This window comes from Odocoileus virginianus, unplaced genomic scaffold (genome assembly GCF_023699985.2).
Source record: "Odocoileus virginianus isolate 20LAN1187 ecotype Illinois unplaced genomic scaffold, Ovbor_1.2 Unplaced_Scaffold_2, whole genome shotgun sequence".
Lineage (NCBI taxonomy): Eukaryota > Metazoa > Chordata > Mammalia > Artiodactyla > Cervidae > Odocoileus > Odocoileus virginianus.
In genome coordinates this window covers 1,407,202-1,432,852 of record NW_027224264.1, presented here as the reverse complement: position 1 = coordinate 1,432,852, position 25,651 = coordinate 1,407,202, and the positions used below count along the sequence as shown (strand labels likewise).

General features: G+C 37.1%; 1 protein-coding gene and 1 pseudogene across 1 annotated transcript in view; one reads left to right on the top strand and one right to left on the bottom strand.

The window, feature by feature from the left end:
- The window catches only part of TENM1 (teneurin transmembrane protein 1), an 862,693-nt gene that overhangs the window by 58,981 nt on the left and 778,061 nt on the right, over positions 1-25,651 (top strand). The window lies entirely within an intron of this gene.
- On the bottom strand, positions 23,813-24,753 carry LOC110125548 (DNA repair nuclease/redox regulator APEX1 pseudogene; annotated as a pseudogene).

Here is a 25,651-nt window from a genome sequence, read left to right as displayed (position 1 = left end):
TAAAATCAGAAAAACTGAAGCTGAAATGAAATGTTCTTTCTCTCTTGTGTGTGTATGTATATGCATGTGTGTGTGTGTTAGTTACTCAGTCATGTCCAACTCTTTGTAACCCCATGGACTGTAGCCTGCCAGGCTCCTCTGTCCATGGAGTTCTCCAGGCAAGAATACTGGAGTGGGTTGCTATTCTGTTCTCCAGTATGTATGTATGTGTATATGTGTGTGTGTATGGTGTTTATATATGTGCAAACTTATATACATATTGTTATATATATTAATGGACTTCCCAGGTGGTGCTAGTGGTAAGGAACCCACCTGCTAATGCAGGAGACATAAGAGACATGGGTTTGATCTCTGAGTCAAAGAAACCAGAATTGAAACCAGAATTGAAAGAGACACGTGTACCACAGTGTTCATCGCAGCACTGTTTATAATAGCCAGGACATGGAAGCAACCTAGATGTCCATCAGCAGACGAATGGATAAGGAAGCTGTGGTACATATAGACCATGGAATATTACTCAGCCATTAAAAAGAATACATTTGAATCAGTTCTAATGAGATGGATGAAACTGGAGCCCATTATACAGAGTGAAGTAAGCCAGAAAGAAAAACACCAATACAGTATACTAACACATATATATGGAATTTAGAAAGATGGTAATGATAACCCTGTATGCGAGACAGCAAAAGAGACACAGATGTATAGAACAGTCTTTTGGACTCTGTGGGAGAGGGCGAGGGTGGGATGATTTGGGAGAATGGCATTGAAACATGTATATTATCATATGTGAAACGAATTGCCAGTCCAGGTTGGATGCATGAGACAGGGTGCTCAGGGCTGGTGCACTGGGATGACCCAGAGGGGTGGGATGGGGAGGGAGGTGGGGAGGGGGGTTCAGGATGGGGAACACATGTACACCCATGGTGGATTCATGTCAATGTATGGCAAAAACCACTACAATATTGTAAAGTAATTAGCCTCCAATTAAAATAAATAAATTTATATTAAAACAAAAAGAAAATCCCCTGGAGGAGGGCATGGCAACCCACTGCAGTATTCTTGCCTGGAAATCCCATGAACAGAGGAGCCTGGTGAGCTACAGTCCATAGGGTTGCAAAGAGTCGGACATGACTGAAATGACTTAGCATGCATGCATATATTAATATTTGTTATATGTGGTATATATTTTTCTTTCAGCCTATTTGAAACAAGAAAACGTTGAAAAAATGGATGAATCCATGTTTAACTGCAAAGGGAAAGATTGAATGAGGAAGGTCTGGCTTGCTAATCATGAACCCTTTAACTTTTTTATACCTCACTAAATGCTGCATTAACTTAAAATGTGAATAGATTTTCCTTATTAATATGAAAAACCTGCCATTAACTCTACCCTTCATTCTATTTACTATTAACTCTCTATCTCTCATCCTCTATCCAGTCCCTAATTTTGGCTGGTTCTGCATCAGAAATATCTTCTTGAGTTGATCTTTATATCTCTCTGTTGACATGTTGACTTTGTGTTCGCATAAAATTCACATATGTTGCCTTGTGAATTTTGCTGGTCTTTTCTGCATATTAAAAGGTATAAAAGCTCTCTCTGAAAAGGGGTAGTGTTATAGTTAGGATTGCTATCATAGTTTCCATGATTCAGAAAGTTAGAAAGCACGTTGTAAAGAGTTAACTTTGTCCTATGCCAGTGAACCCAACTTTGATCAAACTAAACTTCAGTCCTCAGCTCTGAGAGGGCATTTGTTCTCAGCGTTTTCTGCTTGATTTCCCTCAGTTGAAATGAAATGGATGAAGAATTTTAATTTGTCTTTTTTGCATTCACATATAAAAAGTCATTGAGTGTTAGTTGAAAATTTATGAAGTGACAGTCTTGTTAATAAAGATAAATGAGATGCCTTGTTTTATTAATATTAATGTTGCACATAATGTAGCTTTGCTAAATAAATATAGGGTTACATTTTGCAAATTTTGCAAACTAAAAAAAAAATCTATAGCAATTGTAGAGCTTAAGGCCAAGTTGTAATCTTCAGGTGCATTTTATTTGTGGGTAAATTTAAAAAATTGGAGAATCACTTGAATTTATTAAATGTTTATAAGAAAGTCTGGTTACAGATTTAATGATTTCCAATATTTGTAGTGATGTCTCAATCATTATACTTAAACAATAAGGACTGTTGTAAAACATACAGATGTCTGGTAAATGAAAGGCAGAATCCTCCATGCTGTAATATAAGTCAGTCCCTTCATTATGAACTCCATAGGGGAGTCACATGTTCTGGCTACAGTGAAATGCTTTATAGCCTGAAAGAAAAAGTCAGGCTCAGATTTTCTGTGGAAGATCGGGTTTGAATTAATAGGGGAAAATGGGAAAGGAGAAAGTCTTGGGCATGCCTTCATTTCACTCATTTATTCTTTAAATATTTGTGAGTGCCTATTATGAGATGGTTGGTCCATTACCAACTCAATGGACGTGAATTTGAGCAAGCTCTGGGAGATTGTGAAGGACAAGGAAGCCTGGCATGCTACAGTCCATGGTGTCGCAAAGAGTTGAACACGACTTAACGACTGAGCAGCAACAGCAACAAAAATTATATGCCAGGTCTATGATGGGTCCTGTGAGTAAGACAGTTCTTGCCCTCATGGCTGTTCATCCCTTTACTTCTCAGGTAGGGTGCTCATGTGCTTCAATGGTGTTTTTGCTTGTCTGGGAATTTGGCTGAATCCTTCTGGTCAAAGTCCTAACTTAGTAAAGATGATTAAGATGTTGAGGTAGAGAAAAGGGAGGCAAGCTATTGCTGAACAAAATTGATGTGAAGAGCTTAGGTATTCTCTCCTTAACCTCTTTGCCTTTTGACTGCCTGCCTAAGCTTTTACAATGGATTAGCAGATGGAATGTGTGGTGTAGGCAGCACAGGACTCCATTTCAAGTTTTTTCATGATTATTTTGTAAAGTGATAGAAATTAGAAGCCCAGTTTGGCTACACCAGAGGTAGAGGTGACATTTATTCCAGACTATTTTTTTTTCGCATTTTAGTTTTATGGTGTAAGCTGTGATTATGAATGTAACTGTATTATTCAGTGTTTACATTTTACATATCAAAACAAGTATTAATGTATTGAATATAAGAGGGGGAAATGTAAAAAGTGAGCTACATCTTTAGGTTTATTGGAAGGTTAGTTTTCCTAACTTATGATTCAGGATCACTAACAATGCTAATGACTTTGACCAAAAGTTATCAGAATGATCCTCAGACATCATGTACATTTGGATTTAGTATCATACCTTTCTGTACTTCAATAGGGATCAAAAATATTTCAAAATCATTCTGTTTTGAGAAATTTAGTTACTTCTTGCTCTCTTAAATAAAAGGATTTGCATTATGACTCAGAATTACTCGCTGTCAATAAGACATCAGAAATGCCTCTGACGAACTTATGATTAGCAGGAGGGAAGGTTGAAGGGGAAGGATAGATTGGGAGATGGGGCTTGACACATACACGCTACTATATATAAAATAGATAATCAAAAAGGACCTACTAGATAGCACGGGGAACTCTACTCAATATTCTGTAATAACCTAAATGGGAAAAGAATCTGAAAAAGAATAGATACATATATATGTATAACTGAATCACTTTGCTGTACACCTGAAACTAACACAACATTGTTAATCAACTATGCTTCAATTAAAGATCTCTGAAAAATAAAAATGTATATGTTATCCATGTGCTTTTTTGAGACATCTAGGTATTTAATTTCATGGTCTAGGAAAATTAACCTCTAGATTGACTATTTTTCCCAAATCTGCAATTGATATTTTAGATAATGTAAAGGGAGAAGAAGTAAAAGATATGTTAGTCTCTTTTCCAAGAAGATTTATGCCTTTGTTTCTGGGTTTTTTTCTTCATGGAATTGATCATCACAGTATTAGAAGAATTCTTATTTCACAATGCTACATGCCTTTGCTTTGTGTAGAGAATAGTTAATTTCTCTTTGACAGAATTTCAAATTTCTAATACGCCTATGTTAGCATGTAGGTATTTTGGTGATAGGTACTTTAAAGAAAGTTACAAATGGTTGCACTACATTTACCTAGTAGCTAACATTAGTTTCCATGGCAGAAGATATATAAGCTGTTGTCAGTCCTGACAATATAGAAATGAGATCAGCTTTGCTCAAGAAAGTTTTCATTTAGGTTAACAATATTAGAGTAAAATCCCAGCTGAGTCTATATCAGGAAATCTTTCATGCTCTGATATCATTATACATTCAGAAATAACAACCTTTCCTTTAAATAAAATTAGAATCTGTTTGAAACTGAATAAAAAAAAATATTGGAATACTGTGTGCAGTGGAGATACATACTCTGGCTCTGTTGGGAACCCATTTATCTCCAACTCTGAAACTAATCATATTATTAATAGTCATACACACTCTGGGAAACTTGAAAAACAATCAGTTTGTTCAGTTCTGGTAGGACCCTCTGAGATAGCTTCTCTTACCTAAAAAACCCTATTTGACTCTCTCTCTGAGATTTTTATTTTCTACATTTTTTGCATGTGTATGTATCCCAGGATGATGCTTCATACTTGAACTATCTTCAGTATTCATATTCTTTTATCTCATTTTTTTTCTCCTTTGGTAGACCCTGTAAAGTATTACTGATCCTTAACAGACATTTCCTTGGTAAGCCAGTTCAGGGACCTACATATTATTTCCAAAGGGCTCTAGCATACCGTTGGTCTGGAGAATCCAAACTGCTACTGCTATTTCCTTTATATGAGTTTGTTCATGACTGTGTTTGGGCACCATACACTTATACCAGTATACTTAAGATAGGTTAGATTTCCAGATAGCACTTCTGACCCATGTTAGAGTGAGCTGAAGCCTTATGGTTATAGCTATACTAGATGAGGTTGCTAGAAATGTGGAAAAGTCACACTCAAGTAGAACTGTAGGCTTGACTGTCCATGCCAAGGGAAAGAGGCCGTGTTGTATAGCAGTGGGGTTTTACAGTGTTTTTTTTTCTTGAAGAAGCACACATCTTTTTAACTAAAATCCTATGTGGAACTCCAATATCTAAAATAATTAAGAAAATGCACTTGCCCAGATTAGAGTAGTCTTTCATCTACTCTGTCTTCTGCATGGCTTCCTCATCATCCCATACCTCCCTGGATTCCTACATGCTCTGAGGAATGAGACTGAAAACCACTGGAACAAAAATAACATTTTTTAAATATTTATTTTTATTTATTTGGTTGTACCAGGCCTTAGTTGTGGCATGCAGACCCTTAGTTGTGGCATATGGGATCTAGTTTCTTGACCAGGGATCAAACCTGGGCCCCCTGCATTGGAAGCATGGAGTCTTAACCACACTGGACCACCAGGGAAGTCCCAATAAAATTTTTTTGAAAAGCATTGATTGTTGACTTTTGAATATTTATTCATTATTTTTTTTTACATTTTAAAATTGGAGTGTTGACCATTTAGGGATGTCATATTAAGTCACATAAGAATTATAGTCCTACTATACAAATTGGAATCAGGAAGAAATGCAAATCTGTCCATCTTTACCATCTTAACAAAAGACTAAGTAAATATATGATATGTGATGAAGTTGCATGTAATTTGAAAGCTGAATTCCATACCTGCCTCCATATCCACCCACTGGCAGGAGGGAAACTAATTTGTTGAGCATCTCCTGTCTGGCAGGTACCCTGCCATGTGTATGGTATTCTCTAATTCTCACAACAACCCTGGGAGATAGCAATTATTCCTATTTTACAAATAATGAAAATTTGGCATGTAGAGATAAAGAAACTTGTCTAACGTTGCACAGCTAGGAAGAGAAGAATCTGGATTCTGAGCCCTAACCTGGCTGGCTTACACCACACCCGTACCCTTTCCCCAGTGTTATGTTACCTTCCCAATTAATATAATGAGGAGAGGCAGTGATATCATGAGAGGTAAATTCAAGAGACTTAGGAAAATCTGCATAAAGATGCCTCTGACCACAAATGCAGTCTTTTTCATTTACTACTTATATTTTACTATGTTAGTACCTCTTCCTTTCATTCGCAATATATTTAGTATCTGCTTCCGCCTACACCCCTCTTGTTCTCCCATGCCTCTCTCCTCCTTTCTCTTTTCCCTTCTGTCTGAAGAGAGAGAGTTGCACAGTCTTAAGTGCAACTTAAGTTGCAGGACCCAAGTCTGGGTCCTCCTTTCCTCTAATCAAGGTTCTTTATGGTTATAAAACAATGGAAATTCGCTTAAGATAGTAAAACTGGGAGGTTATTGAGAAAACCTACAGATAGCTCACAGAATGCAACAGCAAGACATGACTACTATTATCAGAAACTTAGGTGTCTATTTCTACCTCTCTGTGAGTGCATAATTGTTCTTATGCCTGCTTCTTTCTCTTGGATTCTAACTAAATATCTGCTCTTTCTCCTTTCATACCTATATTCCCCTTAATTGGCTACCTCTTCTTAGTCATCTGAAGCGTTGGTCACTCTGGATGTCCAGACTCTAATTTGGACCTTTCCTCCGTATGTCTAGGTTTAACCTCCTGATGGCTCATGATTAGCTTGGCCCAGCTCAGGAAGAGTCTCTCTTTCTAGCATTAGGCGTTCATCAGTGGTCCAATCAGCTATATTGGTGTAGCAGCCTACAGGTTCAGATATAGTCGCTTCAGTAGAGGTTCTAGGTAGGGCCTGAACCCCAAGACTTGTCAAGTATACTTTCCTCTATATTTTACTTTTCTCCCAGATATATTCTCCTCCCTTATAGCCTCTGGCCTAGGAAGGAGGGACCCTGGTAGCTAGCCAGACTTTGTCCTACAAAGGAGGTCAGACTGTTCCACCCAGGACTTGTAGTGGGAGATGTGTTTAGTTCATCTGGACTTGGGCATCCCAGAGTGTGGCAGAGGGCTCAGAAACCTTTGTAGGAAAATAAATGGAAAAATGTTCTTGGGCATTTGTTTTTGCATGGAGTCAATCCTTACAAAACTACTTTTTGAATTAGAATGAACAACATAAAAAGCCTTTACCATGTGGAGGAGTTGCTGTAAACATGGGTAAGAAACATGAATGCAATCTACCTTGCCTGAGGTTTTCCTACCTGTGCAAATAGTAGGAAACATATTTCTCTATATAAATTGTACTGGATGCTTTGTTTCTCATAGGTTCATCCATACATGAAAGATAAGTATATATGATGGTGCTGCCATTTAAGGCCCAGGACTTCAAAGAGCATCATCAAACTACACTGCAACCCTCTTATACTCGTGCGTGTGTGTGTCTGTGTTGAGAATGGAGAATTACAGTGTGAGTTGGGAGTAATGCTTGCAATATAGGCTAATAAGGTTATAGCAAAGTTTGGCCTTAGGAGTTATGATTTGAGTAGATGATAATGGTTGTGATATATAAGGACTTGGTTAGAATTCTAGGGCACGTGAGTCTAGTCTTGATGTATCATATTGTGAGATTGCAACTCTTTGATTTTCTAAAAAGACGAAAAAAGGTTTCCTTGGTACTCCTCAGGCATCTTTCATTATGAACATCTAACTGAGGAGGTGAAGAAGAAGGTCATAATCAACAACTCCTCAAACTTGGCTGCATATCACTTTCAGGTTTGAGAGTTTTTCCTGGAAGTGCTCTGCTTCTAGATCCTACCTCTTGCCTCTCCCCAGCAGGTTTAGCAGCAGCTTAGGGGGGGCTCACCACTCTGTGGTTTCTCAAGCTTTTCTTCCTCAGGGCCTTTATATATGATGAGTCTCCTAAACTTCATGGATAATGATGACCTGTCACTTCAGGGAGGCCCTCCCCAACTATCCTGTCTAAAACATCCCTCCTATTATCTCACTTAACACTCTGTTTTATTTTCTGCATTTTACTTATCACAACCTACACTTATTTTGTTTAATCATTTTATGCTTTACTGAATGTTTTCCCATCAGACTGTCTCAGGTGACTGACTATCTCAGTCTCCGTTGGTATCCCCAGTGCTTTACACAGCGTTTTGCACATAAAAGATGTTCAGTAAGCATTTGATGGATGGATAAATGAAGAAAGTAGTGGAACTTTATCTCCCATGATTACAAAGGAGCCACATAAGCCATTGTTTCACTTTTGAAAACATGTAAGAAATGTATTGCCACGCTGGCTGTGTCTCTAATATTCACTTGGTTAGCATTAGTGTCATCCATTCAGACAAGGATGAGGGATTTGAGCAAATCATATATATGGAAAGTCCTCACATCTGCCTTTTAAAAATGGTATTTATCAAAGTTTAATATAAATATAGAAAAGCTCCCTTATTATAATTGTGCAGGCCAATGATTTTTCATACATTGAACGTACCCATGTAGTCAACGCACAGATCAAGAAACTGAATATCCCTAATACCCTGGAAGTTCCCCTCATGCCTTCTTCCAGTTACTATCCCTACAAGGTTAACCACCATCTTGTCTTCTAACATCATACATTAGTTTTATCATAGTTTGTACTCTTTCAATATTGTGTTTGTGAGATTCATCCATCAGCCATATTCTTGCATGTACACATTTAACCTTTTTAAATGAGTAGAGATGAATCCCAAGACACAATGAGAAGCAAAGGTAATGGGAGAAGGAGGTCACTCATATAGAGTGAAGATTGGAGATTTATGTGCTGAAGTGAGCCATGTTCCATTCAATTCATTTTGCCTTCTTTGCTTCCTCTAGCCTTGCTTCCCAAATCTTAAACATGTAGCTTACGGATATCTTCCCTTGGGAAAAATACTTACTGGTCCACTGAAATCCATCTCTGCTTCTGCAAAATAAAGAAATAAAAAATCTTTTGAGCCTGTGCTTTCTCCCTGAGGTGTGTACGTAGTGCCATTTCTTTACACCAGGGGCAGCATTTAATTATTGATTCTTAATGCATATGTCTTGAAGCTGTTTATTAAACTGAGTTTAGGAACATTGTTCTTTCCATCTCAATGCATGAGATTATGAGAAGATCTATCAGAGGAGGGGCAATGAAAAAAACTGATTGAGTTTCTGGACTTTAACACAGAGACAGATAAAAATAGGATACTATGTGTGATTTAAAATTGGCAAGGACAGGCTTTCAGCATGAAGAAATCTCTTCGAGCTATTAATCATGAGTTATATGTTTTTGTGACAGTGAAAGGTAGAAGCTCTAATTAAACATACCTTAATAACCTTCTCTTAGAAAATGTCTTTAAAAAAATAAATGTGGCATCAAATAATCTATGGAAGGTGGGGAGTAACTCTTCTAGAGTCCAATATAATGAGGAAGCACTCCCTGACAGAGAAGGTTGCCAAACACTTGCACAAATTACTGAAGAAAGCTGGGGAATCAGTGGCCATCTGTTCAGCGTGATTCTCAGGCAAATGTGCCTGGAGCCAGGGGGCTGGTTGACATGATCTTAGAAGGGAAAGGCCTTTTGCTTTACACTTGATGATTATTGGAGATTTTTCAAGCCTTAAAAATGCCTAAAAACTTAAGGAATGAAATAAGATGTGCCTTTGGCTCAATGTGGTATATGTGTCTCCCTCTCGAACATTTTGAGACTTTATGCCAGAGACCACTTGGAGGCAAAAGACACCATTTATTTTCCTTTTTCTACTCTTAGTACCACACATTAAAAAAAGTTATTGTCCTGTTGCTTGGGTAAAGAGCTATTATTTACTGGGCCTCATTTTAAAATGTTTTTATTGCTTTTTAAAGTGGTCAAAATGACACTTTTAAAACCCACAATTTTGTGTGACCTGCATATTGAGCCAGCCCAGACACCACTTGAAAGGTCTTTGCAGGCCACTATGGCTCCATACACAATAATAATCAATACCACTTAGACTACTTATTGGGTGTATACTAGGTGCCAGGAACTGGTAGGCACTTTACATATATTATCTCATTTAATTCTCTCAATGATCTGGCAAGGCAGGTATCATTATTACTTCACTTATAATGAGGGGAATATGTCTTGGCCAAGTCAGATAACTATCCCTCAGTCACATAGCTAGTTGTTCTAAACACTGAATTATGAACTCAGGTCTCTCTGACTCCAAAGCCCACAGTTCTTTTCTATATTACACTTTCCTAATACTTTGAGAACCTTGGCGTATAAGGCTCTGAAACAAATACAGCTTCTGATTTGAATATATTTCTAGATTCAACTGATTTGTTTCCTAGTCATTTTTGACATATTGGTAAGATTGGGTTTCAGAATTGGAGAGTCCTAGGTTTGAAGTTTGAAGTCTTCCTCTTCTACCCATCACCTATGTGACCTGTAGCAAGTTAATTAACCTCTCTGAACTTCAGGTTCCTCTTCTGTGAAGTAAATCAAATAAAAACCAACTTCACAGAGCTATTTTAAGGATTAAATGAAATAAGTGAAAGTATATATCAAAATAATAAAGAGCAGGTAGTGAGTTTTCTAGAAATATAACAATGATACAGGAATGGATTTTGAACTTATGGGACCTTGACAGTCCTCTTCCCCTGCTCAATAGTTAACTCGGTTATCTCCCTCAGAAGGCTTTCTAGTTCCAAGAGGGCAAGAAAATGTTGCCTACCACTGAGAATTTAAGTTTATCAATTGAATGGAGGCTGTCATAACAAAAGAATCTTGTTTCTCAAACTTAAACTTCTTAGCACTCTATCTTCCCATTCTTAAGGTCTGAAGAATAACTACAAAAATATAAACTAACCTCAATCAAATTAAATCATAGTATTCTAGCACCATAAACCTTTAAAATGTTTTATGAGTAAGTAGAATTCACGCCTATTTATCTGGCCCTTTCCCTGGTGGCTCAGCGGTAAAGAATCTGCCTGCCAATGCAGGAGATGCAGGTTTGATCCCTAGGGTCAGGAAGATCCCCTGGAGAAGGAAATGGCAACCCACTCCAGTATTCTTGCCTGGGAAATCCCATGGACATAGGAGCCTGGTAGGCTATAGTCCATGGGGTCGCAAAAAAGAGTTGGACATGACTGAGTGACTAAACAACAACATGAGTCTCATATATTGCAAAATGAAGATTGGGACACATGGCCTAAGCAAGAAATTTTTTTTTCTGATTTGTAATCTGATTTATAGGCTAAGATTTATGAAGACATACAAATTAAACTGCATTTATGCATTTTATGCATCACTTTTTGGGGGAAAAATATAGGAATTCCATAGAGTTGAACTCTCCCAAAAATCAGGTGCTGCGTCACCTCCTTCTTTGGGGTGAAAGCTCATCAGTGATCTTTTGAATCTCCTTGAAAAGTAGAAGGTGATTAACATCTATTACAATGTTAATAACTTCATTCTAGAGTTTCCTTGGGTTTCTCTTATATACCTTCACTTGTAGAACTCTTATTAACACAATGCTCAGTTTACAGAAACTAATGTTTCCCCTCATTTTGAGTGTTGGTAAAAGTAATGCATATTCGGGGAAGGAAAAAAGATAATTAGCCCCAGGGTTTGATAGACATTATTTAGTAGTTATCCAGGTAATCTAAAATCCTGCATATAATCAATTATTTATCAGTATAATGAGAACTTTATTTTTCAAACTTCCTATCCAGTGTCTTTCAAAACATTTGAGAGCCAACAACGCGGAAGTTGTTTTATAGGCCTGGGTTAGAAATGGTCAGATCCCCAGTAACCTAAAACAAATCACACACATAGAATGATCTTTTTACTCTGAGCGGTATATAATTTAGGCTTTGAAAAAAATTGTATTAAGGAGTAAATCTAGCAACTTTCAGTGATTGAAAAAAAAACAATTATTGCAAAAACAATTTGCAATCCTGTTCATAGAATACTCACCCAATGCCGTATTTTCTCCTGAGTTTTCCAAGGAAATTGTACTAACAAGTGAATCTAGATAAAGGATGTTGAAGGCAGTGGGGGTTAGTAAGAGTCTTATTTGTTTTCTGTAGGTCTCTATGTAGCTTTTGCTATTCAGGGTCTTCTCTGCTTCTCCTCCCCCATCTTCTTTCCTCTTCTACCTTGTTCTTAAAGAGATTGCCCTATTAGTTGAGGGTGATTCATTTCTACTAGTGGTGAAAAGGCATTTTCTTCCACCACTCTGAGGTAGTATTAATCTGCTAGGCCTTCATAAATTTCATTGTGAAGGGACTTAATTTGTTTCCATTATGAGAACTTTTGAGCACATTCAGTTATCATAATCAAAAAGCACTTAACTGCATGTGTGCTATGCCAGGAGAATTACAGAGACACATTTTCTGCCCTCTGAGTGTTCAAGTTTAAGAGTAAGTGCCAGGTTTTGTGGATCACTGTACAGAAGGGCAAGATGATGCCTGATCTTGCTGAGCAAACTTGAGGTCAGAGTGTCTGTCCAGACCAGAGGACCTGTGTCACAATTGGGAGTTTCAAGGTAGCTGGGAGGCAATATAAGAAGTCCAGCCATGATAAGGACACAAATGGAAGCACAGTTAGTTTGTATAGATGGGAGAGAGAAATGCTTCCAGAGGATCAAGCACAGCCAAAGGGTATAGGCAGGAGTGGAATCCAAGCATATTCATGTCAGACAAGAAGAAACAAGTGATAGAGCTTCGACCCAGATTCAAAACAGATAGGCCTGTCTACTTAATAACACAGCCATAGTGGGAATCTATTTTCCTTCCTTTGCCTTAATTTTAAACTTTTCTGATATATTTGGTTTAAGAGTACTTGTTTGGGCTACTTCCTCAGGTGAAGCAGTTAACTACTGATGCTAGAATTGCAACACAGACTGGAATCCTGGAGTGAGCTCTTATTATTTTCCCTTTGAGGCCATATAAATATGAATAATCATTCATTTGAAGATCAGATGATATCTAGTGTCTCTGAGCTTCAGTGTATCTGGACCTTTTCTTAGAATTCCTTCTTTCTTGGCAATGAAATACAGAATATAGGCTGACTTCCATCAAAGCAGCTTAACATTTAAAACAGAGGAAAGCAATTGGTGTCTGAATAGAACTTTTTCTCCATTTCTTAGTCCCTAAGGACAGTAGATTTCCCAGAAAGGGATCTTAGATTATGGTAAATTCCAGTGAATCTGGTAAATACAGTGTTAAGCACCAAATTAGTCCCTGTTTGCAACTTTTAAAAAAAATTTTTATTTATTTTAAAATATTTGCCTTGTACCCCTAGTTGTCATTTAGTTTGATGCACATTTGATACTACACTGGTTTCGACTCAGGCAGTGGTATTCTTTCTTTATAGTGTCGACTGTGATTTGGTAAACAGATACTGGTGCCCTTTCTGGAATAAAGGCAAACATAAGCCCTTGGGCAAGTGAGAGAGGAAGGAGTCAAGGTCTTGAAGGGATTCTTGACAAGCTGCTAATTACTTTTGTTGGCGTTACGCCATTGCACTGAGCGACTGAGCAACAAATGCCACTGTACATGCATTAAGGGTTATCTCCGTGTGGAAGCAGTGAACCAGAGAGTTTTCACTTGGAACCCTGAGGGCAGGAGTAAGGGGTTGAAAAAACTGTCCTAAAGAATTCTGGAGCAATAAGGCCAAGAAAGAGGAGGGCACCGTTTAAGCCTGACAAAAAGTTCTCATGATTCTTGCTTGTTTCTTTATTATGTGTCTGCCTAGTCCCCTCTATAATGAAAGCTCCATGGGGACAAGGACTTTGTTTTTTCCACTATTGCATTCCCACCACCCAGAATAATGACTGGTATATAATGGGTGCTCAACATATGTTTACTGAATGAATGGATCAGTGACCATAAACAAATGAATATAGTCACTCGTAATGACCTTTTTAGAAAAATTATTTCAATTAAGTATGATCAAGGTAAATATTTTATAGTATACATGTTCTATTTTAATTTTCCAGAATAATAAAAATACATAATACTATCTCACCTAAGGAGACTGATCTTCATGTTGACACTTGATGTTATCTAAAGTAATTAATTTTAAAGCAGTTATGCCAAATTTGTTAGCTTATTCTTGTATCATTAATGAAGATAATGAACCTTGTCATTGATAATACTACAATTTACTAGCATTTTGTTATTTGATCAGTTTTTGTTTCTGTTTTGAGCAGTTGTGTAATATTTTCTGGTGTCTCTGCTTATAATGGCATCAGTTGTGTTGAGTCAGGACCCATCCTTATGATCTTATTTGGCCTTAATTATTTCCTTATCTCTAAATATAGCTAAATATAACTAGGATTAGGGCTTCAACATAAGAATCCGGGGGGACACAAACATTGAGTCCATAACACACTCCAAGAGTATCACCACAATAATGCTTAGAGTAACTAACATTTTTAAAAATTTATTTTAACCAAAGGATAATTGCTTTTCAGTATTGTGTTGGTTTCTACCAAATATCAACATGAGTCAGCCATAGGTTTACCTATGTCCCCTTCCACTTGTACATCTCTCCCACTCCCTCCCCATCCCATCCCTCTAGGTTGTTACCGAGTCCTGGTTTGAGTTCCCTGAGTCATACAGCAAATTCCCATTGGCTATCTATTTTACATATGGTAATGTATGTTTCCATGTTACTCTCTCCATACATCCCACCCTCTCCTTCCTCCCCCTACCTCCGTGTCCATAAGTCTGTTCTCTATGTCTGTGTTTCCATTGCTGCTCTGCAAATAGGTTCATCAGTAGCAACTAAGTTTTATTAAGCACTTTTTTGGATGTACCAGACACTGTAATAGACACTTTAAATGAATTATCTCATTGTAATCATCAAATTGGAGAAGGCAATGGCACCCCACTCCAGTACTCTTGCCTGGAAAATCCCATGGACAGAGGAGCCTGGTAGGCTGCAGTCCATGGGGTGGCGAAGAGTCGGACATGACTGAGTGACTTCACTTTCACTTTTCACTTTTATACATTGGAGAAGGAAATGGCAACCCACTCCAGTGTTCTTGCCTGGAGAATCCCAGGGATGGGGTCGCACAGAATTGGACATGATTGAAGTGACTTAGCAGTGACTTAGCAGCAGTCATCAAATATTTTGGTGTCTTCTCGCAATAAGTATTCATTTGGCATTCACATCACAATTCCATGAGGGTCAGTGAAAGGAACTCTTTTCCATGTAATTATTCAAAACACAGATCCTTTCCATCTTGTGGCTCTCATTTCCTCTGAGTCCTAGGAGTCTAGCCAGTGGATGATTAAAAAAGTGAAGGTTGCCAAAGGGAGGTTTTTGGGGCGTATGAGTGAAAGTGGTACTTTACCACTTTTCAGTATCCTGAACCTAATCAACCACATGGCTATACTTAACAGTTGAGAAATAGAGTCTACCTGTGTTTTGAGGAAGAGGACAACAAAGGAAATATAGATCTTGGTGAGCTTCAGCAATCTCGAGCACACTCATTTGACTTTCATGGTAACCCACTGAGGTCAGTATCATCATTGTCCTTATTTTACCAATAAAGAAAAGAGAAGTAATTTGCTCAGAGTAACACAACTAGTAATTTGGAGTTGAACTCCGTCCAACTTCAGTGGTTTGCTTTTAAACACTATGCTATTCTTTCTGAACTAGAAATAAAAGTATTATTTCATTACTATAGTGAATGTTTAAAATGTTTAAACCATCTATCAAAGATGTTCTAGCAAATTGCTATGTTTGCATAATAGATCAGTTTATTTAGTGTTAATTTGTTTTGCTAAGGAAGGGAAGATGAGAAAAAGGAAAGAAGGAAGGAAGTAAAGGAAGGAGAGAGAGAACAAACAAGAATAACAAGCTTTTTGTGAAGATCTTGGATGCTGTGTGTTGTATTCAATGTGTATTTATTAATAGAAGTTTATTCACCATCAGGGTCTTTTCTTCATTGGCATAAATTATAGAGTTACTTTGAATGTGTTTAGGGTGTGATTATGATAACAAAGTGAATGGAGTCTTTTGTCTGCTCTCCCCTCATAACTACTTCTTCAACAAAGGAGGTTGTACTGTCCAGAAAGACAGTGCAGACTCATCTCAGAATTTAAATCCATTTGTCCACATTGACCACAAATTGAAAGGTCAAGGACTAGGATCCTGCTTCCCATTAAACTAAGAGATTCCTGAAGTGATTCAAGACAGGGGGGATAGAGATTCCCCCTTCCCTTTTATCTAAGTGAATACAGTACTGAATATAAATGACAATAGGCTGCCCCTTATATTTTGTATCTGGAGTGACTTGCAGCCACTTGGATCGGACTTCCTTTCCTTTGTACCACATTAAATGGTGCATTGGTTGATTTGTGCTGTGCTCAGTCGTGTCTGATTCTTTGTGACCCCACCAGGCTCCTCTGTCCATGGGATTCTCCAGGCAAGAATACTGAAGTGGGTTGCCATTTCCTACTCCAGGGGATCTTCCCGACCCAGACTCCCGTGTCTCTTGCACTGGCAGGCAGGTTCTTTACCACTGTGCCACAATTTGTAATATTCAACAAACATCCATTTTTTTCTATTCTTATAGTTGAGTTTTTAAAATGTTTTATTGAAATATAGTTGATTTACAGTATTATGTTAGTTTCAGTTGTCTATTTTCATTTCAGTTGTACAACATGGTGATTCAAAACTTTTATAAAGTATTCTCCATTTAAAGTTATTATAAAATACTGTCTATATTCCCTGTGCTGTACAATATATTCTTGTGCTTATTTATTTCATACATAGTAGTTTATACCTATTAATTCCCTTCTCTATCTTGCCTCTCCCCACTTCCCTCTTCTCACTGGTAACAATTAATTTGTTCTCTATATCCCTGAGTCTATTTCTGTTTTTTAAATTCTTTTCCTTTTTTAGGTTTCAAACATAAGTGAAAACATACAGTATTTGTCTTTCTCTGACTTATTTCACTAAGCATAATACCCTCCAAGTCCATCCATGTTATTGCAAATGGCAAAATTTCATTCTTTTTAAATAATGAATAGTATTCCATTTTATATTTATATACTACATGTCCTTTATCAATTCATCTGTTGCTGGACACTTGGGTTGCTTCCATATGTTGGCTATTGTAAATAATACTGCTGTGAACATTGGGGTGCATGTATCTTTTTGAATTAGTGTTTTCATTTTTTCCAGATATATACCCAGGAGTGGAATTGCTGGATTGTATGGTAGTTCTATTTTTAGGTTTTTTTTTTTTTTTTTTTTTTTAAGGTTTTTGAGGAACTTCCATACTGTTTTCCATAGTGGCTATACCAATTTACATTCCCACCAACAGTGTATGAGGGCTCCCTTTTCTCCACATCTTTGCCAGCATTTATTATTTGTGGTCTTCTTAATGATAACCATTCTGACAGGTATGAGGTAATATCTTATTGTGGTTTTGATTTATATTTCCCTGATAATTAGCTGATGTTGAGCATCTTTTCATGTGCCTGTTGGTCATCTGTATGTCTTCTTTTGAAAAATGTCTATTCAGATCTTCTGCCTATTTTTTAATCGCATTGTTTATTTTTTTATATTGAGTTGCATGTGGTGTTAATAAATTTTGGATATCAATCCCTATCAGTCATATTATTTGCAAATGTTTTCTCCCATTCAATAGGTTGTCTTTTCATTTTGTTGATGGTTTCCTTTGCTGTGCAAAAGCTTTTAAGTTTAATTAGATCTCATTTATTTTTGCTTTTATTTCTTTTGCCTTAGGAGACAGATTCAAAAAATATTACTGTAATTTATGTCAAAGAGTGTTCTGACTATGTTCTCTTCTGAAAGTTTTATGGTTTCATTTAGGTCTTTAATCCATTTTGAGTCTATTTTTGTACATGGTGTTAGAAAATGCTCTAATTTCATTCTTTTACATGTAGCTGTCCAGTTTTCCCAACACCTACTTATTGAAGAGAGTGTCTTTTCCTCCTTTGTATATTCTTATCTCCTTTATTATAGATTAATTCACCATAAGTGTGTGGGTTTATTCTGGGCTCTCTATTCTATTCCATTGACATATGTGTCTGTTTTTGTGCCAGTACTATAGTGATTTGATTACTGTAGTTTTGCAATATAGTCTGAAGTCAGGAAGCATGATACCTACAGCTCTTTTCTTCTTTCTCAAGATTGCTGTGGCTGTTTTCATATAAATTTTAGAATTACTAGTTCTAGTTCTGTGAAAAAATTCCATTGGTGCTTTGATAGGGATTGAATTGGTTATGTAGATCGCCGTGGGTAGTATGGTCATTTTCACAATATTAATTCTTCCAATCTATGTTGAGAATTCATTTTCTTTTGATAGATGGTACAATACTATCCTAATTCTAGCTAAGTTGCACTAACAAAGTACAGAATATGAAATTCTAAGCTTCTAAAAGTTATTTTCCTACCATTCAGATGGTATGTTTCTTAAAATGCCAACATATCTCAAACATCTTATTTCAGCCTTCTTGAAGCACAAGAAGGAAGTATTTCTCTAGCAAAGCTGTTCTCCTACCATATTAAGTGAAATTTCTCCAATACTATAATAGTTCTGGTAGCTTTTGAAGGTGGAGGGAGATAAACTGTTTAGACAGTGTGTGAAAGAGCTTAAATGTTTCCTTCCTATATTAAGGAGAGTAGCACACTGGGATAGTTTCATCTTAAAATAAATTTATGTTCTGTGGTTGTTGGTAAAAAGATAAGGAAGTACACTGGACTGACCTGTTCCGTTATTAAAAGCTAAGTCCAGATTGTTGCCTGTGCATATATATGTGGTCAAATGAGAGTTCATAGACAATGACATTACAACATTAGGCTTTCATCTGGTGCTGTTGATAGTAACAATAATATGGATTAGGCCTGTCTTACCAATTCTGAAGCACTCTATAACCTGAGAAAACATTGAAATCAGACTTGTAGAACTGAATTAGAGATATGTGGGTATTAAAATACTCCATCCAACCCATTTCCACATGTACCATCTGTTGTTTCCAGATGTACTGCTTCCTAGAGGCGGTATTCATGGGCATGGTATTATAACAACAACAAATTGGCATTCCTAGTTCTGAGAACTAATTCCCAGAAATACAAGTTTTCATTGGCTGCACTTCAGGGAATTAGACTCCTCTGTGGCTAGGGACATGCCATTACAACCATGGTAATGGAAATAGACCAATTCAGAGCTTATAAGGCATTAGGGAGCCTTCAAGTTGGGAGCAGTACAAAGTTTCTCTTATGTGTCTGTAACTCAAGGTAAGTTGAGCAACACTTATTAATGCTCCCCCCCTTGGTGATTAGATATGCCTAGCTCATTGTAGATAATGTGTCAGAAGTATCTCTTCTATGTTAAGTTTGATAAGGAAAGTTATAAAACACTCCAAAGACTCTAGAGTATATGCTTAAAGCCTCGTATATTGTCCAGCACCTTAATCTGGTGCTTTCTGTAAAGCAATGGGCTGTCACCTCCCTCAAGACCACTGCTTGCCTCATTAATACCACTGGAACAAATTATCACTTCACAGCCCAGAAATCTTCTATAGCAGTTGTGGTGATTGATGTAACAAGGCTAAAAAATAATGATGAAATGCATGTTCCAGAAGACAGATTCAAATGGCAGGAGCTTCAAAGGCAATTAAATGTGACACAGAAGGAGTCTTCCTGGAATAAAGTATTTTCAAATAAATGGTAAGATAAGTGTGATAATCTCCTAGACTCACATTACACATAAATTAGTTTTCAATGAATAATTATTTCTGAAGGCTTAGTGTGCAATAAAATAAAAGTTTAGAAACAGCCAGTTTGAACTATTTAAAAAATGTATTTTGGGGTTTAAAATGGGAAAAAAGCAATGCTTTGGGACTGGCATATAGGCTCATAGTCTCATAAAGGGATTCATTTATTTGTAGCCATAGTATTTGAATGACATCTTTTGATATGCTTTAAAGATTCCTGTTGGTTGGAAAGTAATGGTGACTACAGATGTCAGGTTTAACTGCCTTCCTGCAAAGTGAGTCAAACGGTCCTTATGATGTATTGATTCTATACCACTAAGTTACTAACTATGCTGTGGCAGGAACCTGCCTACTCAAGAGAGTGTACCTGTGCATTAGACAGGCACATCAAGGTCGCCATGAAGGGGAAATTTAAGACATGTGGAAGTAATTGGAACAGCTGGGCAATGTTAAAGCACTCTGGCATCTAAAATCTTGGAGAAGGTAAACCTCAAACTGCCTTTTTGGCCCTATAAGTGCCCTTGTTTTCTTGAAATTTGGGCATATTACAAATAAGATGACCACTGGCTCAGATGTAGCAAGAGAGGTTATTTTTTAGGAATTCTCCACTAAAAAGTTAATCATGACTGTACTTCCAAAGAGACTTTTTAAATAACTTCTAAATAGTAATTTTAAAAAATCATGTGTTTAAGCTTGGTATAAAATTATCTGGGGTTGTATTGGATACTTGTTTAAAGTTATTTCTTCACTAGTCTATTATTAGCCAAATCTGATGAGGTCATTTTGTTGATTTCTTGGCATAATCAAAGGAACACATTTATTTAAGGTAGATTATGTGTCTCTCTTACTCAGAATTATTGAGATATAAGTCAATGCAAGTCAAAAACCATTCATTGCACTTCAATAATCAGTTTGACATTTTTTTTTTACAATATCTTGACCACCCTTTTCAATAACATGATTGAATGATTCTGAAATGTTTTATAATTGTACAGGTCATCATTAACAGTGTTATTTACCCTAAGTGGGAGTTTGAAGTATCCTTTTGAAAGAAAAATTAAAGATTATTTTGACCTAGTTCTTTAAAATAAGTAATACTTTATGTCAAGACACTGGTTAATATGTAGAACAGACAGAAATATTCACCAACTGTCAAAAGAGGCTGAGAAATTATTTCCACTTTAAGATGTCTACAATTCACTAGGTTAGACTAAGAGACATAAACATGAATCAAGTGACTTTTTATTACTTAAATGAACTTTAAAAAATTGCATTAGCCTCTTAAAAATGTTGAGTTTGGACTTAGGAAATTCTGCCTTTTATTTTCCTGGCCTGTTAATTGGTTGGAAATACTGACAATACATAGTTATGTATCATGGATGGCAGAAAACACATATGACTAAAATGACAGCTGCTTGAAATAGAAAAAGCAATAAAATGACTGTACTTTTATGACACATTTATAGGCTGGTAATAAAGCTCCTTCCTAATCTCATTCTCTCATCACAGCACCCAAGTGATTTGTGTAATAATTGTTTTATCTATCTTTTTAAACCATGGAAAAGCCAGAAGATGGACCTAATGACCCAGCATTCCTTTTTTTATTGTTACCATCCTTCAACTGCATGCACATTCATAGTCATTTTGAAGAGAACCCGGGGTTTTTTAGTCCAATCCCAAAAGCATGTCACTAAATTCTTGTGACAATTGATAAAGAATAGGTAACATGTATTTTTTGCATTAACTGCTTTTAAACAATGTTGAGAACTGGTTGCTTATATAGGGTAGTTAAATTAAAACACAGAGATAAGCCTTTTAAACTGAATACTTGGAACCACCCCACTCCCAATTAGTCATGTAATATTTTGAGAAAGGAAGTATACTTACACTGACTGAGCGCCTGCTCTGGGCCAAACACCGTCATGTATGTAAACTTATTTAACAGCAATTTCACAACAACATTGTATGGTAGTTATTTTTACCCCTATTTTTATGGAGGAAGAAACTCAACCTTAGAGATGTTAAGGAGCTTCTCCAGTGACATAACAGCGACTCAGTGGCAGAGCCAATATTCAAATGTACATCTGCCTTGTTCTAACTATTACATTACATAGCTTTTAAATAAATGTGGAGAATATGTTTGATAATAATGGTTATATTGTAATACATTGGAGCAGATCTGTGTAATACTATTCATCAAGATAAAGTATGTGTTTAGTTTGTTAAATTGCTTGATTTAACATGCTGGAATAAATTAAATTCATGAGCAATATCAGAATGTACAGAATTGTGTTGATTATATTAATGCTATTTTATAAATTATAGTAATGATTTTCATATACGAACAATCTATACACGTATTTAATGGAAAAAATAAAGTTATTTGCACCCACACATTCATAAAATTATGGGTTTTAAAGCTACAATTTCTGTTTTCCACAACCTTATATATAAAATAATTCAACTACCAAAATTGAAAAATGATATTGCTTCACATTTGAACTATCTGTTGCTAGTTGTAGGGACTGGTTAAGATATTCAGGTGCAAATTATGCTTTAAAAAGAGGACTTAAATATATTTAATTGTATAATATACTTTTAGCTTTAGGTTGTAATACAATCAATTACTTCACTGTGATTTAATATTGACATATTTCTGCTGAAATAAAAGGCCAATGACTATGGAAAGCAATTGTATCATTCTACATGTGTAGAAATCTTGCAATATAATTATATTCCTGTTATGTTCCTACTAATCATTTATGAATGTTTAAGGCTTTTTATTTTTTTCACTTTCAATTTAAATGATACTTTTTTTTGCAGTATTACAGAAAGAATAGGCTAAACCTAGAAATGCATTTATAAGATATAGTAACCATATGAGAAAGTACATCAAAATAAGTTCCTATTTTTTTATGAGATGAATTAGTGCTATATACCTATGATAACCCTTTAATTCCATATAACCTTATAGCTCAGGGCTTCCCAGGTGGCACTGTGCTGTATTTAGTCACTTAGGTGTGTCTGACTCTTTGTGACCCCCTGGACTGTAGCCCGCCAGGCTCCTCTGTCCATGGGGATTCTTCAGGCAAGAACACTGGAGTGGGTTGCCATGCCCTTCTCCAGGGGATCTTCCCAACCCAGGGATCGAACCAAGTCTCCACATTGCAGGCAGATTGTTTACCATCTAAGCCACCAGGGAAGCCCACCCCCTACCCCCTCAGGTGGCACTAGTGGTAAAGAACCTGCTTGCCAGTGCAGGAGACATAAGAGATGGGGTTCATCCCTGGGTCAGGAAGATCCCCTGGAGGAAGGCACGGCAATTCATTCAAGAGTCAGACACGACTGAAGTAACTTAGCACGCATGCATGACCTTGTAATTCTGTAACCTCTCTGAGCCCCTAGTTTTCCTTTATTAACTATGAAATGGGATAGTAACTACTACTCTCGGCGCCTACGATAATTATATAAAGAGTAATGAACAGTTTCTAGCAACGAGTAGTTATCAATTTGTTATAAAATCAATTAATATTTTTATACATAATTAAACACTTTGAAATATGATTTATGAATATCTTAAAATCTGATGCAGAATTTGATTTTTAAAATGAATGAAATCTCAATTACACTGCAGCTGCTTATCAGATCCTTTTGCTAGCTTCCCCAACATTGATCAAAATGACATAGACCTCTCAAGAACATGCCTCCTTTACCATGTCTTACCCAGACTTTGCCTCTTATGTTTCACTAGTTTCCATCTCAGAGCAGAATGTTTTGATATGACTGCCTGACATGACTATTTTGATAGAAGCATATTGACATAACCATATCCAAATAATCATTTCAAAAATAAAATCACTGTTTTTTCCTTCCATGGGTTGTGTATCATATCAGATTTTCTTTAAAACTATGGCTCTTTATTTTCATATGGACAGTTCAAAGGAAATATCAATAGCTTTTGTTTAATGTAAAAAAAAGAAAAAGAAAAAAGCACCACCCCTACACAAACACCCTCCTTGAGAACTTACATCTGTTATTAGAAGCCTGGTTAAAGGATTCATAGCTTAGAGGGGAAATACAACGCAGATTTCTCTAGATAGCAGTTATTAAAGAAGTTTGGGGGTAAGAAGTTTAAAGCTAGCTTGGTGGGCTTATTTCCCAGGCTCAGTGTAATTTGGGAGAGGTGTCATAGGGCTAGGTATAGGGTATTGGGACAGTGGTCACTGCCCAGAGCCTTGGAATGGATTTTGCTGTCACACAATGCAGGCAACACAGACTGAGATAACTAAAAATAATCAAGGCGCCAACCAATGTTTTAGGATCGTGTATTTGTCATATAGGTCCAAGAGGTGTAGGCATAGGCCATGTTGGGGTAGAGGTGCCGGAGACTGTCAGTGAGTGGCACAGCCTGCAGCAATTCCCTAAAGCCCTGCCGCTCTTGTGGAGTGAAGCCAGCATTCTTTTTATTTCCCTTTGGGTTGCAAAGGTCAATTTCTTCATGAGCCACGTTGAGGTCCCCACATAGCACAAGGGGCTTGCGGGATGCCAAACCCTTCAGGAATTTGGTTTCATCCCACTGTTGGCAGTACTTCAGGTTTATCAGACCTCCTCCTGCATTAGGCACATAGGCTGTCACCAGCACAAATGCATCATATTCAGCCACAATCACTCGGCCTTCCTGATCATGTTCTTCCTCACCAATGCCATAAGAGACTTTGAGTGGGCACTGGCGGGAGAGGAGGCCCACACCACTGTACCCTTCCTTGTCTGAAGGAACTGACCAGTACTGATGGGATAATCCAGACAGTTCTTGAAGTTCAACTGGTAGTTTGTTCTCTGAACATTTGGTCTCTTGGAGGCACAGGATGTCTGGGGCTTCTTCCTTTACCCAATCTAAACCTTTCTTCTTAATCCAGGCTTGAAGCCCATCCACATTCCACGAGCAGATCTTGAGTGTGGCTGATTTGCCACTGGGTGAGGTTTTCTGATCTGGGGGGTCTTCATACAGAACTGCGCCCTCTCCTGCTGCCTCTTTTTCGCTCCTGCCTTACTCTTCTTGGCCTCTGGCTAGATCTTGGGCTCTTCCCCGTCTTTGACCACCACTCCCTGTTTCCTACGTTTCAGGCATCACTGTAACGAACGCCCTTCTGCACCAGTTCCACGTCGCCCACTGAAGCAGTATTTTGATTGCGTTGCCTGCTTCGGTCCCTGTCTGACTCCTCCTTAACCCAGCACAAAGAATCCATATCAGATATTCTTGAACCTAGTCCCTCTACCACCCAGATTGCATGGTTCTTTCTCTCCCAGTCTTACTCATATTTAAAGTGTTTGGTTTTTTTTTCATTGAAATGTATTGCTTTTATAGTCATAAAAAAGAGAACTATTTTTAAAATGCATACAATTGAGTTAGCCTCTGAGGGGAGGGGTGATTTTTGTCTTCCAAAATCATCATTATAAGCGTGCATAATGTATGTATATCACTGTGGAAACTGTTAGAAGAATTATTCTCATCCATCATCCCCAGTGTCTTCTGGGGTTAGCAAAATCAAGAAACCTACCAAAAACAAATAGCCATTTAAAAACCATTTTCTACTGGAAAACAGGACAAATTCTATGATAACAAGGCTAAGTCTATATATCACTGGAGATTAAGTATGACCACTGTAACTGTAAGAGATCATATAATTTGAAATGGTGGCCAGCAAACAAAATGAATTATGACTGATACTCCTTTGTGAGAAAAGCATGTGTGATAAGCATGTGGCTCCTAGTTTTATGTCATGTGGATGCCAGATGGTGCCTAAGGCCAACCTCATCTTTTACTCCATTTCCGAGCTTCTTGTCATCTCATACCCTCTGGGATATAGATCAGGGGGATGGGGTGAGGCTCAAAGATAGGCTGAGGATGACTGCTTTACATAACCCAAATATTTAATAATTTTGTTGCTTAGGCCTTGTCACATTATTAAAATATAATGTACCCTCTTCCTTTCTTTTGAGTATATTTGTCTGCTCTCCCTACCAA